General features: G+C 29.5%; 1 protein-coding gene across 1 annotated transcript in view; it reads right to left on the bottom strand.

The window, feature by feature from the left end:
- Nucleotides 1-15,773, bottom strand: part of LOC132929140 (protein tincar) — a 67,961-nt gene extending 52,188 nt beyond the window's left edge. Inside the window, exon 1 of the mRNA XM_060994260.1 lies at nucleotides 15,517-15,773. The gene's annotated coding sequence lies outside the window, so the exon portion shown is untranslated. The remainder of the gene's footprint in view (nucleotides 1-15,516) is intronic.
- Between the last annotated feature and the right edge of the window lie 611 nt (nucleotides 15,774-16,384).

The raw sequence follows: 16,384 nt of genomic DNA, 5'->3' as shown, positions 1-16,384 counted from the left end.
CATCTCCGTGCCACCACCACCACCGGAGGGTTCTTGTTTTGTTACTCTTCGGCCGTCGCGGAAACACCACGCCGCTAAAGCCGCGTATATATATATATATATATATATGTGTGTTGTATACGAGAGAACTTGAATTATTCAACTGCTGCGCCGCGACGGCAAAAGCTTTTTATCACGACGACGATGACACTTTCGATTGCACTCGTTTAAAATGTAATGTAACGACACGCGTATACGCATTATAATAATATTATGATATTATACACCTTCACACACATACACCTCTCCTACGTTCGCACGTGTACGTTTTTGTCGCGGCATACGTACCTACATAGTATAATAGTTATTAATTGTTGTGTACTTACACGGTTAACACGTGTAGTAATTTACGTTGTTTTTAATTTCGCTCGGTCACTAGTGTATTTAGACATACAATACGTATTACTCATCACTTGTTTATACGTGTGAATAATTATTACACAGATATGATATTATAATATGTACACATTGGCTGATTTCGTTTATTTGACTTGAAATAAATCACCAGACGTATATATTGCGGTGGTCGGTTCATACTGCGTAATACAATAATATTGTATTCGACGAATCGGAGATTTTTATTCTTTCTTTTGTCGAAGATAAATTGGTCCACTATATAAATATAAGCATTCGTATTATTGCATTGCGATAGAGTGCTTCTCAGACAACTCTAAGTCATTTTTAATGTTAAAAACACTTCTATTCTCGACTTCTCACATTTAACACACACTCTATTGTTTGAAATGTTGTCATGACAATAATTATAATTAATAGCTGTATTATAAGGATAAAAATTATAACAAGAAAAGCTCAAGAACCTACAAATACCTACGCCACGAGTTTCGCAGTAAACGCGGATTGAACTAAAAAGGAATTTGCAATAATGGCAGTACTAATAAAATCGATTGTATTGACTAATTTAATTTAAAATATTGTTCAATAGAATAATAAATTCTTTATACCAAGTGTTTTATGGTGTTATATGAACCATATACAAATTGCGCACACACTTAGCATAATACACTGCCACAAATATTAATAGATTCGATATATTATAACTCTGCACCCCAAAAAATGGGATAAGTTGTTAGGAAAAGGGCTTCCGTATTATATATTATATAAACCCTCTACGCGATAATCATTACTCTATGTGTCTGTGTGAGTGTGAGTCGTGTGTGCAATGCGGACCAGAAAAAAGTTACAAATAACTTATGGTACCACTACTAAAAAGGCATTAATATACAACGAAGATAGGGTGCGACACGCTATATTTAAGCATATTATATACCCTGGAGAATAATTTATAAAACGTTTCAAGTCGTTTGGTTTCAAAAGTATTTATGTCGTTGATAATCAATTATAGCGAAACAGGAACTCTTTTGTTACTATTTACTGTATTAGTTTTCAATTTGGTAACACTGGTAACCCCAATGTTCTGTTTCAATAACATTATGAGAATTGAGAGTATTTCAATTTTCAAATTCTTTAAAAATTAAATTACTGAAAAAAAAAAAAAATAATAATAATTCAATAACAAAAATAATTAACTTATAATTACGTACATAGTGCAAAATAAATGTGCAATTACCAATTAATATATATCATGGAAAATAGGCAATAGCTCACTCGGGCTATTTTATTTTGGATTTATTGGTACCAATTAATTATTATATTGTTTTATTATTTGTACATTTGTACCTTAACCACCTACAGTAATATTAATATAGTTGATACAACATATGTCAATGTACAAGCAAATTAATCAAATCATATATAACTAAACTATATTATATATAAGGTGTTAAAAAAATAATTTGTAATATGTACTCATAAATATTATGTATTATATAATGTATATATTATTTTATTTAAAAATTATAAGATTTAATATTTTTTTAAAGTTTTTGTACTTATACTTTGATTATACAATTTAAAATATTCTATTTTTCTGTCGTTATAATATGTAATATGTTTATTCTTCATTTATAATTATTAATTTGTAAAATGTATATTTTCAATAAAGAGATATTTTGAAAGTGGCCCAAATTAAAGTATGGTGTTGACTGTTGAGTTACAAATAGGAATTGTAAAAGGGGGGAAATCTGTGTATGTTTTAACAATATGACCTGCATACGTTTGAAATAAAACATTGGAGCATTGAACAGGAAACGTTTGCAATTAATAGTATATCTTTATGGCAGTCTTCAGAAATACTAAACATACATTTTATATTTTTATTTTAAACCGTAACTTTTATTATAATTAGTTATTATATGTACGATTGTATTGAATAATGTATTGTAAAAAATATCACAGAAGTTAAAAAGTGTATTATATTTTTGACAGAACGAAAGTAATTTATATTATGTTATAGTCCCTTATACGTTTGAATGATATTTTTTAAGAAATAACACAATAGAAACATTTTGATTGAACTCACGAAGACGTTATGGTATCTATGGCCAAAACGTGTAATCGGATTTCAGAAATATTTTTTAAAAAGTTTATTTACCACGAAAGTAACTATTATATAACCAGTCGAGGAAAGACGCACAAAACGAATTATAAAAAATATATATCAAATTCTTATTAAATACATCATTAACTTTTAACTAATAAGAAACTTAAAGTTTCAAAACTGTCGACAAGAAAACACTCAATGGAAGAAATTTAAAGTTAATAATTCACAAATAATATTTTAAAACTGTGGTAGAGATATTTTATAAATTGATTCCAGGGTTAGGTTAAAATCAATATTTCAATGTTCAAAATACATTTACACTTGTTTGAGATTTAAACAACAATGCGCTTTACGGTTGCTATACAGCTTGTTGATAAAAAAGTATAATAATATTTTGATGTTCATTTATACATAGTTATAATAATATGTGATTAACGCAGTAAGTTAGTACTTCAACCATATAGTCTGATATGTATAGATAACGATAATTGTTCTCCAAAGTCAATTTAATACATCGTTTTCAATTACGTAAATCGTTCATCGATAAATTATTACCTAAACTATAAATATTCTTATTATTTTTATTAGAAGTAATAAAACTACCGGGTTTTACCAAAAACTCTCAGTCTGAAAACACAAGATAAAGAATTTTGTTATGTAAATACGTATATAAAAGTCACAGCAGACTAGTCACAAAACAAAAAATTAACATATTCAGTGATCTACTCAACGGCGAGGAAGACTCAACACCTGATATATTATAGTGCTAAGAAAATTACCAGGTATTTTTAACAGTATCATCAAATTAATTAATATTTTTTTATAAATGATAAACAAACAGAAAACGAATAATTCTTTATTTAACGATAGATAATTTTGAACACGGAATAATCAAAAACAAAAAAGGTAATACAATCAGTTTTCAGATAATATACAGAAATTAGATAAACGTTTGAGAATAATTCATAATTTATTCATTGACTACCTAATGAAAATTAAGTTAAATATACATATTTGTTAATAAAACATGAAACGGTTTATCATTTTAATTAAATATTTCCACGAACGCGTTAAACGTTATTACAAAATTAAAATTATAGTTACCCCGCTCTTTTTCCTGATGAAAATTAATTCAAAACACGGTACGTTTGACCTTCTAACCACATCTATTTCCACCCTCGACAAACGAAATGGGGTAGTGCTAATAGAGAGACACACAATGAACAAATGACTCATAGTAAGCGGACATATCGATGACGTTGATTCTAAAATAATGCGGAGTGAAGAGTAAAGTCTATATTACTTTTTTTTTAAACCTAGTAACTTTTTAGCTCACAACTGTTTAAATGAATTTCATAAAAATAAATGGATCGATGAATTATCATCATTCCACAAGAGTATACATTATCTTATTGATTTAAAAGTGCAATTTATTACAATGCATATCATTAAATAATTGCAGTATTAAGTTGATGGACGTACATATAAACTAAATAGTCAATAATAATACGTATGATGTATATGTTCTAATAAAAAGGTCATTATATGTATATATTTACAGAACTGTCCTTCAGCCGCTGTCAATTGTTTGTTGTTGGAAAAATAATGACTTATAATATTGACAATAAAAATAACCAGTAAAATTAACAATGCTATAACATAAAATAATTATATTATTTTCACTTTTTTATACATTTAATAATAAAAATATTTAGTTATTATAATTTTAATAGAATAAGAAGTATCATTATATACGTTACAAACAACAAAAAATAAATAAATAAAATATTTAACTAGTGTAATAGGTATAGATAACAAAAAAGTAAAAAAACGTGATTTTATTTTGTTGTAAAAGAATAAAAAATAAATTACTATGATTAAACATTTATAACTTATAATTTATTTTATCAAAAATACTGTAATAAAACATCGTCAGAGATCAAAGATTAAACAGTAGCTAAAATATTATATGTGGTATATTAATATTAAAAGTTTCAAGCCATAAATATATATATATATACTAAATAACTAGTTAATTTTAAATTAATACTTCAAAATGGTATTAGAATACATATTAGAATGTACTATTAAATTATTAATAAAAAAAAATTACATCTATAGATAGGTGAATAATGCGTGATGTTGCGGCATTGTCTTATACTATTAAAGTCAAAGGCAATATTATAATTACAAATTACCAATGTTTAATTAAACATTAATTAAGTTATTAAAAGAACTAAAACATGTAATTATATATCAGTAGTTAAAAGTATTAACAACTAGGTTCTATAGTGTTACTCTTTTAAACCAACGAAGTAAAAATGTGATGAATCGGAAAAACTTTTAAAAGCGTAATACAATATGAAATACTTCAACATACCCATATGAAAAATAAATGGCTCACTTTGAATTTGTAGATAGTAATAAATTAGTTTTCTGTAGTAATTTTAACAATCAAAATATTTATTATTTTAATCATTTTAATACTTTAACCCCCTAATAAATAATAACGCCAGTGATAAAATCTTTATAGTATTTTTCTTCATATATTATAATGATTTGAATTTGAATAGTTAAATTATACAAGTTTGTTACTATACAAAAACCGTACAGTTTAATACTAATTAAAGGGTAATTTAAATTAGTCAGAATATTATATACATAAAAAAAATGTATAAATAATATAAATGCATATTTTCAGATAAGTATACAAATTCTAAATTAATTTTAGTCGAAATAGTTAGAATATTCTAATAATATTTTGATGATTTTGCCCACTTAATACATTTCAAACAAAATAATATTTACTATCCTAATTGTGTAATATAATATACCACTTGAAAATCACTTTACACAACAAAAACCTCACAACTACGATATCCTCTGTTGGTTTATAATAATTTCACACTGGAACCCGGGGGCGGACGAGAGGCGTTTTGAATGTTTATGTTGTATTACCGTTGCATTATATTATTATACGAAGTTCAACACGTTTTATGGTCATAATAATAATAATAATAATATCTATAATCTTTATAATAAAATAGGTGTAACTATGAAGTATAATATTAATTGTGTGATTAACAGTGCTTAATATTGATCAATAATTAATGTGCTTCGAAACAGATTTTGAGCCACACATACTATATATTATAAGCGTCGTGTAAATTATAGCGGTTTTAATCAACTTGGCGTCAGACGATTTCAACAGGGATTTTGAGAGAATTTAACTTTAGCTATAGTTACGCCGTAGTGTAATCACTAATTGTGTTTTCGAATAATAATATAATACATTAATAAATAAAATATATAAATTGTATGTCTTATGTGATATTATTAGAATATAATTCAATGGTGCTAATTAATACATTGTATTGGCAATTGTTATCTGGGAGTGGTACACTGTAGTAGTTTTCAATAAATGACGCGTTTTGGAAAAATATGGTACTTAAATTGTAAAATGTAATCTATCTTAAAAGGTCTCTTCAGATTTATCGTGACAATAAATTGAGCTATAGGTATATTATACTAAAACAATATACAAAATAAGACATAACGTTGTATATAAAAGATTGAGTGTTCAAAATGTGATGGTAATGACCGTATATTATTAAATTTTCGTTTCGATGTCATCGACGATTTTTTTTTTAAGCTTAAACTACGTTTCAGCAGGTAGGTATATGGTATAGTTGGTATACGACGCAGAGTCCATTATATTATTAATAGTGGTTGTAAATAGTAAAAAAATATTTTCGAATTTCGAGTCATGCCGGAAAGGGGCACCAATGCACCATCACACAATCTCGAGCGTCTAAATATAAACACAATTACGGTGTTCTTGATTGACGGCGCGCACGTTCTTAACTAAGTGGATATTTTTTGGACAAAAAAAACTGTGCATCTACAATAATAATGCTGCTGTACGGCGTGCGTCCGAGAGGTTATAATATAAGTAGATATAGCTGACGTGCAGTGCCGCGTTTAGATATTTTCAGATTTCCGTCATCATCGTCATCGCCGTCATAGTCGTATTTGCTCCTCTTCGCTGCTGTGCACACAAAAGGTCGCGCGCGCGGTGATTATTTTCCCGTCGCTCTACCCCACATTTTGTCCCACTGCAGCTGCAGGCACGTGCGAACCGAAATCGATAAAATATAAATTTTACGCAGTTGTAATATTATGAAGTCCAACAAACGCATACCTATAGGTACTCATTATCCGTCATCAAGGGCGTCAGCATACATTTTTAAGGTAACGGAAAGGGGAGTTTTTCATTATACATATAATTATATTATTTTAATGTTATAATTTTTGTTTGGATAAATGTACATTCAATATTCGTGTTAATAAACTATAGAAAACTTTTAAAATAATTTTAAATTCTCTTTGCATACATAATATTACTTAACTGGAAACTTATATTCGATTACTGTAAGTGTTAATTCGTAGTAATAATTAACTAGCTTGTTAAAAACTTTAATGTTTAAAAATCAATACTTTAATGATTATAAATAAAATAATACAAACTTTCCCAGTTGTAAAGTAGTCTGTAAGTACTTTTATATGAATAAATATATATATATATTTATATTGATAAATCAAATGTTGATTTGAATACTATATGATATATTCTTGTTGAAAACCACAATGTTGTGCAATTATTATGAAAAATTAGGTATTGAAAACTATTTATTATAAAGTTTTAGGGGAGGAGCAACTTCTCAACTCGCCACGCTTCGGACGCTCGTGTCCGCCGTAGTACATCACACGTCACATCACCGCTGAGCTATCGTACAGGTACTAACTATATGGTTAATAAGAGGACCATGGACGAGACTACATCACGACACTAATACGCGGACGTCAATAATATGTAAAATACTTAATTCACGGCGGCCTGGACACGGTACGCGTGTGCGCTCAGTGAGGCTTGCACACAATAGACGCAATCAGGCAAACAATACTATACGCACGGCAATCATAATAATAATACTTCTTTCCGTATTACCGTGGCGTCGCGACCCGCGATCGGTCACAACGTAATACCTATACATAATATAAGTCCTCTGCTCTGACGTTACACCCCCCCCCCCCACCCACAGCCCATGTATTATATAGTTTGTGAACATTGTAGGTATATAGGTATCGTCGCATGACAAGTCCATTCTTCCGTCCACCGTCGAGTGGTAATACGACGCGATATTACATGTTTAATTTCACGCGGCATTGTTCCAAGAGGATGCGACGACACTATAAAAATCTTACATACACGTATTATACAATATGTATGTGTGTGTGTGTGTGTGTGTGTGTGTGTGACAAACAGGTGGTGGGTGGTGGTAAGCATATGAAAACGTATTCTGAATCTGAATATATGCTGCAGTTATTAAATAATATACTATGCTACAGCTAGGGTGATTCATTTAACTACGGGCTATACTAATTTCTAAATAAATATTTATACTCTGACAAAAACAAATATCTGATTTTAGTGCTATGAAGAACAAAAATTAATATTTTCTAAAAAAAATTTTAATTTTTGATTTCTTTTCACCAAAACATTCTTTTTAACAACATATGATCATCAACATCTGTTGATATCGGTAAATCAGCATCATTTTTAGAAAATTATTCTATTTTTAATTATAAAATTATAGAATAGGTTTTAGGTAACTAAAAAAAGTAAAAACCTAAACCACCAATATGATGAAAAGTAGTAAAAAATAAGAATTTTTTCTATAAATAAAGATAGCTAAATGATTTTTAAATATGTACCCACTTACTTTACCCAAAATATATGAATACAAAATATTCCAAAATATACTTACAGACATGTATATAATATAAAATATTTATTATTTATGTACGCCAAGTATACCTATGTATATGTGCGCGAATAGTTTAATTTAAACATTGTAAACAATACTCCACTTATAAATATTATATTATAGCGAAAGCTGTTTAAAGTATGAACTCCTTATTCCATTTATTATTACGTTTTTCTTCTTCCTTCGTTTCTACATGTTTACCATAATGTCTGGTCCTCTTATTTAATACCCTAACAATCTAATTTCGCGGATGTATAGGTAATTTAAAGATATACGTATAATGTACACATAGTAGTACTACTACCTAATAATACAGCAGACGACGCCGGACGATCCTTTGCGTATCATACAGCAAGCACAGATGATATAAATTCGATCAAGGAAAATAAATTGCACTGCCTTCCTTGACGTCCGGTCGTAAATTTTCCCTGGGTGCGTCACGATAAGGTTCTCAATGATGCTGAGCTCTTTATTTTGTACACGATATGTACAACATACTTCCGCCCCTTTTTTTATTTCGTCTATTCTACGTGGTTTTGAAATTTCCTATATCCAACTGTGGTACGATTTATTAATATTAAGTTAATCCCAAATACAATGACATTAACGCTGCAAATGTTCGTAAAATTATAATTACATGAAAACTTAGTTAACTTTGTAGTTTTATATGCAACGGTGCTTGAAGTTATATAATGTCATAATATATAGGTAAACCTGTTATCACGCTATTTATACATAATGGAAGTTTGATTAATTCTATGATTACAAAATCACTTTAACTTTTAATAATGAATTTATTTTATTGGTAACATTATATTAATTTGTATATACAAATCTGATACAAATTTAGAGTAACAGAATGGTAAAAAAAATTATGGTGCAGTATGGGCGTTGGTTGGTTATAATTAATAATTACAATACTATTACACCTTTATATAGCCATATAGTCTATATTATATAATATACATAACAATTTATGCTTTAAAATTATTTTTTAGTTATTAATTTTATTATACATTAACATAAGTATAATTGTATTATACTTATGTTAATGTAATTTTTTGTTTTTAAGTTTATTAAGTTATAAGAAATGTATTATAATAGTTATTAACTAATGAAAAACCTAGATTTATAGACAGTGCAGCTAAGATAATGTGATAACAGGCCTTAGTTCTGTCAACAGTAAAATAGTTATTAAAATATTTTTCTTATAAACTTATAATTGAGAAAATACAATTTTGATATGCATACACGATTATTTATATTATTTTAAAATACCAGTTTAAAATGAGTTATGTTATGTTCGATTATCTCATTTTCCTAACAAACGAATGTTTATCATTCTTCATATTACCATTATAAGGGTCATATTATATATTAATTATAATTTGAAGATACGGTATTATATTATTGTATAAATATCAAATCACTACGAAATTAAAGTTCAAATAATATTACATTACATTGAATTATAATTTTAATTAAACATTTAAATCATTAACTTAAATACCTACTTATTTCAATATTATTAATTTATAAGTATTAAACTAAACAGATTTTAACTATTCGCTATTTAACGTATATAACTATATGCTTACAAATTACGTACGATGATAGAAGTATATTTTGTAGATACAATATTTTAATAATTGTATCGAATATTATTAATTAAAATATGGTTTCTCTGTCATATAAATTAGTTATCAAATTCGCTCAGTTTACCATAAAAATTAAATAAAACATATTATATGAAAATAAAATATGTTCAATTCTATCCTATTTTATTGAAAACTGTAGCACAATATATAAAAAAATTTTAATTTTGAGTATCTTGACAGACCCGTGCACAATATGAATCCGATTACTAATCAATTATATGTAAGGACAACTTTTAAGGGTCCTTAAAAATATATTCCAAAGAAAGAAAAAACTTAGTTTCTCCGTTTAAACTATTAGCTCATTCGCTTTCACATTGTTCAAAATCCTGTATAACCGAGCAACTATTGTACAACGAATCGTGATTATAATATTATAGTGAATTATAATTTGTTGTTTTTATTAACTGGTATTTTTTAATAGATGACTTATGATGTGAGTCTAAATGTTAAGATAAAGTTCACATGATGTCATCAAAATAACATTAATCTATGTTTAGAGTAGGCGAGGACGAGGCGTAGGCGTTATATAGAAGAAAAAACGATATAGATAACAACCCGATTAAAGTAGTCTCGGAGGTTAGTGGCTGGAGTATACAACATTATACGTCATATTATTATGTTATCAACACTAAACGGTACATTATACTAATAAAGTAATTACCTACCTATACTGTCGAAATAGAATCGGTGCGGTTAGGAAAAGACACGCGCCCGGGCTTATTCGATTAAAGAAGAATAAAAAAATATTAATACGCGTACACCTAATAGGATGCACATCGAGGGTTATAACTATATAACAAAATATAATATAATATACGATATATCTATATAGCAAACCGAATTGGATACTTTGGCATAATACCGGAAGACCGAAATATAGGTACATAACACTCGCGTGCCTAGTCAATAGGCATAAACTTAAACTACACCTGGCCGACCAGTAACCAGGTACCTATATAACGTAGATCCTGGCCCGTCCGTATGATGCATATAATATGTGAGTAATAACGTAAACGGGTGGCTTCGTAAAATTGTAGTAACCGGTTTCACAGTGTACGCACATAAGAAATATTATTTATATATATATAATTATTATTTTGTACCTAATATATATACCTATTGTAATACATAATAAACAAGAGTGTATATTCTTCTACAACACCTGGCGGCATCACGATGCCGTATTATTTTCTCAGATTACACATGTGTTTTTTTTTTTTCGAAAAATACCGTTTCACGCTCAGCTAAGGGACATATGGTCTCGTGTATCGTAGTTTTATTGCCGTGGCCGATTTTCGGTGTACTATATAGTATATAATAATAATATGATTTTAATAATATACACACATTAGCCCGAAACTCGCGACTACGCGACAAGCTGCAATATGCATATAATGATACGTACCAAAATAATATTTAATATCACCTAAAACACACTAAAGAGTTACATCGGCTGGGAGAATATGACGCGTGCGGTTGCGATATATAGGGGAAAAATGGACGGAGGAAGACGCGTGGTTTTTTGGTCCGAATTTGGAGTGTGCGCCGACGTTTTTAAAAATAGTGCACGCGAGGGTCGACGACACTGCGTCGCCCGTCGCCGACGGCCAGCGCCAATGAAAACAACCGACTTGCGTTATTATTCGTGTCTCCGAGAGAACTGCACTATATATATAGGTACTATAAATTTAGGTATAATTCGACTATACGCCGTATTATATTATAATATTACGTAGAATACAGCACGAAGTATATAAATCGTTAAGAGATGGGTCAAGTTTTTTTTTTGTGCTGACTAATAATATTAGCATTTATAGAGCGGTCGCTGCCGCCTACGACGACAATTCGTAGTTCGGCGATCCCCCTGTGGAATTCACAAACCCGAGGGGGGTCCTCATTTGTACACACACACACACAAGGCACTCGAAAAACTTAGAACACGCACCTTTATTATAAACGTATACACTTATATAGTTATGTATATATTATATATATATATATATATCACTTATGATCATCGAAACCTTCGCGTTTAAAAATAATAAAAACGCAGGCAATATGTTTTGAGTGGCCGTATTTTACATTATATCGTTGCAGTAAACAATTGCTTCTTACATCCTAATATCATTCATTTTTTTATCGATTGGCTCAACGGTTTATTTCATAATATTGTCATAATATTTTCATTGTTTTTATCTTCTGGTGTAGGTTAACAAGTTGCAACGCAAAAAAGATCGCTACTAGGTACAACAAAGACATTTTTCCCAAATAATTTACTACTAATAAATTATAAAGCGAAAATATACGAATGAATGATTAAACATAAATAATAATATATGGTATAATATTGTTAATAAATAAATTTATATTTTTTTTATCGTTTTTATGAAAAAATAAATTAGAAATATTTTAAAAGTTAAATGTTATAGAACATTATACGTACCTATTTTATGTAAATTCAAAAGCAAATACTTAGTGTTTCTTCGACTCTTACGAATTAAACTAGTTTGACGACGACGCGTTACACACGCATAGTATACCTCTACACTATACCAGTGTAATATATTATAGTACTATCGTCTAACGTGTTAAATCAATCATAATAATACTATTCGACAACTTTGTCGAGTAATTGAATGTCGAAAATTTTTCGAAATATAAACACGGAAATGAAACTGTCAACTGTTTAATAATAATAATAAAAAATATATCCAATAAGCGAAGATCAAAAATCAAAATATTTTTTTATTACACGTTCAGTTGTATAACAAAACTCATAAGTAATGAAAAAACTTAAGTGTTCAAACATAGGTGTGTACTGTGTACCTACTACCTATATATTACATATATGCTATAATAAAAGTACCGAATACCGATACGATCTAAACTGTTCCGGACGTTCTGGTATTACTTTTATCAATAAGTTTGAAGTTCTTACTTTTCAATTGTTATATACGTGTATACACTATACAGTATATTAAAGTGAGTACAGTTTGCAAAAATAATTTTTTTTTTATTAAAACTTCTTTGTAGAAGAAATTTGAACATTCAGAAAAAAATAATAATACACTGCATTTGTCTTCTTATTTTTATAGGCCATTAAGGCTGGTAAAATTATTATCGAGGGGACACATAGAATAAATAAATGAAGGGTTAGAGAAGAAAAGATTTTCGGATGTTGAGAAAGGGGCCGCAAGATGTTGTCAGCATTAATCATTAGCTATATAAGGCAAAGGCTAGTACCTACTGTACATCTTTACTATAACTATCTAAATGTAGAATCACAATGCAATAGGTCGTTAGATTTATTTCTTAATGAAGTATAAAACTGAAATTGATTTTTAGTATAGACACAAGATACTAGCTACTACGTAAATCTTGTGGAAAATTTATGTTGCAAATGTCAAATTTGATTATACGAAGTACTTACTTAAGATTTTTATTATAGACGTAAGGCATTTCGTATAATCAAATTGGACATTTACAACATACATTTTCTGCAAGATTTACTAACTTATCTACAATCTTCATAATATGTATCCTACAGTATTATACATTTTTACTTTTATTAATTTCTATAGAATAAAGAAATTGTAATTTTTTTTTAATATATAAACCAAAATGTATTAAACAGGTGACAAAGTAGATAAAGTTAAAGATTCAACTATAACACCAAAAACTTCAAATGAATATTAAAATAAATTATAAAAGGATGGACCACAAAAATGCACGAATAAATATTTTAAGTAGCTACAGGCATACCAATAGATATATCAGTTCATTTTAAATGGTAATGTATGGAGATTGAATGACTGAGAAAAATAAATTATTATTTTTGAATACCTCAAGAATAAACTTTTACAGAGAACTATAAAGATTTTAGATACGTTTGGAAACGTAATTTAAATGGTAGTAATAATTGTGTAAGATGAACGAAAGTCGTTGCAAGATAAAGCAAATATTATGTATCATATACAATTATACTTTACGGAGAATATTTAGCCGAAAGTGAATTCAATTACAAGAATAATATTTCAAAAGACATCAAATAATTTAAAAAAAAATAATAAATGAATGAATATAAATGTGTAATAAGATAATGCAATATGTACAACAAAAGACTTGAAGTTCAAAACAGTTATGTTATCAGTGTATATAAACAAGACTGTACAAAATATTAGAATAGTTCAATCGTATACTTAGTGACAATGTGACATGTATAAGATACCTATTATATCATATTATTTAAGAGTACAAAATACCAATATGTTTTAATTAACAATTTGTCTGAAAGCGACGTTTCGATTTGTTTTGGTTATAAGAGCATTAAGAACAGTGTACCTACACAATAAATTATATTAGATAGGTATGTGCAATATATGTAGCTCATCTAAAACTAAACGAAACGCATCCTTGGCCAATACATTAGCAGAAGTATAAACAATACTATATACTTTTATTATTATAGTACTCTCATAAAAAAAAAAACATAGTGTATGGACAGTGTCATACAAAAGGGGCACACAATGAGTGCTTTGATCAATTCATTTTCATAGTTATCTACCAGACCAGATGTACTACACAGTCATTACACTATACTTTAGTCTTTATACGAAGAGTGCTCACTCATATAATGTGAACATTAAAAGTTAAAACGTTTAGTATTAGGTATTCGTATAAACAGTAACTTTACCCATTCAATATGACAAACAACACATCCCGCTGACACAATATGTTGCGTACCTACACATTAATATTTATGTACCTAGTAGTACGATTTTCATACTATTATGTGAAGTTGGTCGACGAACACAAATCATATTCAGAAATAAAATACATATAAGCACAAAATACATTTCGCTATAAAAGTTTCAACGCGTGCACGAACGCGTAGCCGCGTGGGTAACCTCAAGATACCGAGAAATAGCTAGGTAATAGGTATCTATATACAATGTAATATTATACTTATAAGGTTCGTGATACTCCCTCCCCCCCCAGGACATTTGTTCCATTTTCTCGTAAACAAGTATCGTAAATTCACCAAAGCTATCACGTATGATCGCGTGAAACAATATCGAATGTGAAGCGAAACGTAGCACGCGTGTATTATTAAATTGCCATCTATTATTACTGTAACGCGGATTGTATGCGCATATAGTTATATAAACGGTTGTTTTTCAAGAGAATTATTGCAGTAGTTTAGCCAACTCGTTAAAACAAATCGAGATTTAGAGAAAACAAAACTACACATTTTTAATGTTTGTCCCACGAGAATGTATCGAAAAAGTTTCATCGAAAAACGGGGTGGTCGGTGGTGAAACGTGGAACACCCGCGCTCTTGAGTTAGTTTAGATAGGTAGGTAATAATTAACCACGCCGAATCACGAACGTATAGGTTTGTAATCACTATGGAGTGTAAAGTGTAGCTACTCAAACAATAAAATGATTACACGAAGGCAGGTTAAATGTGTCCGGGAAAGGTGTCATATTTAATAAATAGGTAAGTGTCTTAGGTATTTAGGTATCTCACCGAAATTTCTAGTGGAAGAGAACTCGTCGGCGGCCACCCGAAACGGTGTGCGGTGGTAAATCGTTGAGGACGATCCCTGCTGCAATTTGGTATAAATAGTCCCGAACCGAATGCGTTTCACGGTAGATCTATCGGATACATACTGTTCGACAGACGTAAGAAACGTGAACCAACAATATTATATTACATACACGAACGACACCGGTTCAAACCACGACGATGCCGGTATAAACGCACGACACGACTAAACATAATGCTGGATTGCTGGTCCACCAACGGTGGCGACGGCGGAACCCGAACGGTGAGGCATCGCCAGTCGCCACCCATCGGTGCCCGACGGCGACCACAGTCCGCGACTAGAGGGCACCACACGTCTCGGACGCCACCACAGTCAATCCATCGACGTCGAAGGTAGGTGAAAATCGATTTTCGGAATTGGATTTTCCTATAATTTTTTTTCTCATTTTCTTACCCCTAGACACTACTAGAGGGCACTGTATGTACCACCATAACGGCACAACCCGTCTGATGATTTGCGATATAATAAGTGCACGATGACCACGACTTATAAACAAGCAACAAATAAACTATAGTATAGTATAGTATACATAAACCAACGACAGATATTATGCATCGCAGTAATGATTATCTGAGAAGACAACCAATGTTCTCTAAAAATAAATTAAGGGTACGAAGTTGGATAAAATATGAAAAATTTAGGCTTATAAAATAAAACAAAAACATCAAATTAAGAAGCAATAAAATTGTAAATGTTCAATATTATTAAAGGGACATAAAAATTATCAAAATATCTACACACATTTACAAAATATAATTGTCCAATAGGAGTTTTTTAATTAAATTAGTT

Source organism: Rhopalosiphum padi, chromosome 4 (genome assembly GCF_020882245.1).
Source record: "Rhopalosiphum padi isolate XX-2018 chromosome 4, ASM2088224v1, whole genome shotgun sequence".
Lineage (NCBI taxonomy): Eukaryota > Metazoa > Arthropoda > Insecta > Hemiptera > Aphididae > Rhopalosiphum > Rhopalosiphum padi.
Note: the sequence above shows the minus strand (reverse complement) of the source record. Positions and strands in the feature narration are given on the sequence as shown.